We start from the raw sequence: 4,068 nt of genomic DNA, 5'->3' as shown, positions 1-4,068 counted from the left end.
CCCCCCCCAATGTTTAAGTCCCCCCCCCCGCGTTTACGCACATATAAATGTAAATATGCGTCGCATGCGCCAGTGCGCGAAAATGACAATTGCGCTACACATGTTACATATTAAAGCGAACGTCACAGTCAGAGCAATCATTTTAGGGCCATCAATCACTGATAACACTAAATTGATGAGCGGTAAAAGCTTTGAATGCGTCGCCAATGGCCACTTTTGGGTAATGTAGTTTTTTTGATGAATACTGAAAAATGGCCTGGATGGGAAGCGGGTTTAACAACGCGGATGTCAACTGGTTAAGACAGGGTTCAGTCCGAACCTGAGCTCATCCCTAGTGCGGTGTATGACAACCATGGCTTCTATGGCGTAGGACTTATGAATTGAGTGTTTGTTTGTAGTTGGATCGTGTCATGGTGGAGCAGAAACGTTTCCTGAACAGCAACATTTAAAATACGGTGTGTGAAAATATTTACTGTACCTGTTCAAGTTCTGGAGCAGCCTCTTCCAGACAATGAAATATGGGTTTTGACCGAACTGTCTGTGTTATGTTTCTTTTTTTTACTGTTTCTTTTATGTGAAGATCTTTTCATCGGCGACAATGTTCAGTCTTTCCCATTAAGCATTTACAGAAAAACGCTTAAGACGTTTCGCAGATAAAGAACACAAATGAATAGATTTGAACGGCAGTGACAAATGTCAGCATATCAATAGTGATCCATAAACATAATGGACTTGAGCAGGGAAGGGAGGTAGAATGTAACCAGCACTTTTCCTTTCTGCAACCAGGGAAACTGCCCAGATGTGTCATCGCTTTGAGAAAATAAATAATTAAAGCAGAGAGTTTCGAGACGATGTTATTGATGCCGCACGCCTGTAACAGTCAAAGAACGCCGATGTAAGGCTTGTCCGCGGGCCGATGGATCTATGTAAGAAATAACAGATCCACCCACTCTTGTCACAACTACCGTCCCTCTGAACCCGCCATGACTTTTTCTCTTGTCTCAGGGGGCTCTCGTTTTTTTGATGCAAACCCTGAGAAGCTTTCATTGTCTACAAAGAAAACAGCAATCTTTCCGGTACTAATTCAAGGTTATAACACGTTCTACATAGAGCATACCTGCTATGTTTTTTCTTATTTTCATCTCTCTTGAATGTAAACCTGTCATGAAAGATATAGGACACCTAGAGTTGTCACCGAAAAACAGGGGGAACTGGTTCTGGTGACAATTTTCAAAAAGGGAATACCACCTCTCTTAGGAGAGATGCACTTTCACTTATGGCTGTGTCTCTAGGGCAGGTTGTTGCCTTCACATGCACTTTAATACAGGGGTCTCAAACTCAAATGGCCCGAGGGCCACTGGGCAGTTTTCTTCTTCCATGGGGGCCACATGAGGAGAGAGAGAGATGAGAGAGAGACAGGAGAAAGATAGCAAAGAGAGACAGATAGGAGAGAGAGTGTGGGGAGACAACCAGGAGAGAGAGAGGAGAGACACAGCCAGGAGAGAGAAAAAGAGGAGAGACAGCCAGGAGAGAGTAAGGAGAGACAGCCAGGAGAGAGAGTAAGGAGAGACAACCAGGGGAGCGACAGCCAGGAGAGAGAGAGGAGAGACAGCCAGAAGAGAAAGAGAGGAGAGACAGCTAGGAGAGAGGGCAAGGAGAGACAGCCAGGAGAGAGGGTGATGAGAGACAGCTAGGAGAGAGGAGAGACAGCTAGGAGAGAGAGTGAGTAGAGACAGCTAGGAGAGAGAGTAAGGAGAGACAGCGAGGGGAGAGACAGCCAGGAGAGAGATGAGAGACAGCCAGAAGAGAAAGAGAGGAGAGACAGCTAGGAGAGAGAGCGAGTAGAGACAGCTAGGAGAGAGAGTAAGAAGAGACAACCAAGGTGGAGAGGGGGGAGACAGCCAGGAGAGAGAGAGAGGAGAGACAGCCAGAAGAGAAAGAGAGTAGAGACAGCTAGGAGAGAGAAAGAGTAGAGACAGCTAGAAGAGAGAGCGAGTAGAGACAGCTAGGAGAGAGAGTAAGGAGAGAGACAGCCAGGAGAGAGAGGGAGAGGAGATGCAGCCAGGAGAGAGAGAGGAGAGACAGCCAGGAGAGAGAGAGGAGAGACAGCCAGGAGAGCGAGAGGAAAGACAGCCAGGAGAGAGAGAGGAAAGACAGCCAGGAGAGAGAGACAGCCAGGAGAGAGAGAAAGAAGCGACAGCTAGGAGAGAGAGCAGAGAGACAGACAGGAGAGAGGGCAAGGGCAGTCAGCCAGCAGAGAGAGTGACGAGAGGCACCCAGGAGAGACAGAGAGCAGAGACAGCCAGGGGAAACAGCCAGACAGCTAGCCTGAAGCATGTACATATCACATACAGGACTCAAGACCCAGACTGTCCGCAGCAGATTTGACCCTGGGGTTATCACAAAGTAACCCATCAAGTGGGAGATGTAGAATACTGGACTGAGTACAAATTATACGGGTTTTAACCAAACTGTTGAAGAGCAGAGTCTGTCAGCAGCTGGTTTGTCCATCAATGTCTATGTGTCTCTGGAAGAGGTAGTTTTGTGTACAGAAAACATATTCCCTTCAAAAAACTACTGAGGATATTAAGATTCACCTTGGAGCTTTGTGACCTTTATAAATGTATTCAGCCTAAAGCTGTGTGCATTTATATGATCACTAAACTGCTTGGTGAATCCTAATGTCATTATAATCTAACCTGGGGGGGTACATTAATACATACATAATACAATACAGATATATACAGTACATTAAAGTAGAACTATGGTCAAAGGAACAGATGCATACAGTATATATATGATGCAGTCTAGGAAAAGAAATAAGGCAGAATTTATTGCTTATCTGAGTATCCTGAATAACACAGTTCTATTACCTGTTTATCCTTCCAGCATTTCCTTTTATTTTTCCACTTCTTTCAGCAGGGTGACAACACTGTTCTTTCTTCAGTGAAATCATCGCAGCATTGCCAATCTGTGGACAGGGTAACCTTAGAAGACATCTAGTTTTAGATGGACTTTAACTAAGCAACAAGCCTGATTCTAGCTAACACTTTCTCAGCAGGTAGACCCCGGCTGTCAAACTCAATTTAATTGTGGGCCGCATCAGTAACATGGTTGCCCTCACAGGGCCAGTTGTATCTGTAAGACAATATAAATGTATCTACTCTTTATCATATTAAATAATTGCCTCTACATTCGATTATTACTGGTTTTAGTAATAACTTAATAACTGTCTCTAAAAGTAGAAGTCTAGGAATTAATAATGTTGATTAGTGTAATGGTGCGGAATCTCAGGTGGCTGTGCTGGTTCTATGGTGGGCTGTCTGGACTCTCAGCCCAGATGGCAAGGATAACTTGCTACAAACTTGTGGCAGGGTGAAATTGTAATTTTTGTTAACTTGCTGCGCATATTCCTGGCAAGTTGTAGACTTGCAGAACACTTGCAGCACAAGTTCTAGGTGACACTTTTTGAATTTGTAGCAAATTTGCTTGGCAAGTCTACAGCAAGAGTCCTGCAGGTCTTAGCAAGAGCTCTGCAAGCTCGCGGGTCTGGAGACTTGCAATGCAGACTTGCTGTAATTGTGCAACAAAATTGTGAAGCTTGGCAAGTCTGCAAGAGTTTAGCAAGTCATTTTCAAACTTGCAGCTCAATCGCTTGCTATCGGGAGGTGGGCTATGTGGGGTCTATGGTGGGCTGTGCAGGGTCTATGGTGGGCTGTACGGGGTCCATGGTGGGCTATGCAGGGTCTATGGTGGGCTGTGGGGTCTCACAAGGGCATTGGCGACTCTTGGAACAATATATAGGGGGGGGACATAAGATACCACAGTTAGATCTGGGGGGGCACTAATAATTTTCATTGCATGTTGCTTTTACTTTTTATTTATTTAACTTCATTTTTGTATTTTTTATTCATTTAACTTTTTTTTTTTACATTTCTACTTTTTATTTATTTAACTTTATTTTTTTTTTTTACTTATTCATTTAACTTTTTTTTTTAAACTTTTTTAAATTTAATTTAATTTTTTTAAACTTTTTTTTTTTTACTTCATTGCTGGGAGCAATAGCCA

Source organism: Nanorana parkeri, unplaced genomic scaffold, assembly GCF_000935625.1.
Source record: "Nanorana parkeri isolate BGI_ZX_2015 unplaced genomic scaffold, ASM93562v1 scaffold1131, whole genome shotgun sequence".
Taxonomy (NCBI): domain Eukaryota; kingdom Metazoa; phylum Chordata; class Amphibia; order Anura; family Dicroglossidae; genus Nanorana; species Nanorana parkeri.
This window is presented reverse-complemented; position numbering follows the sequence as displayed.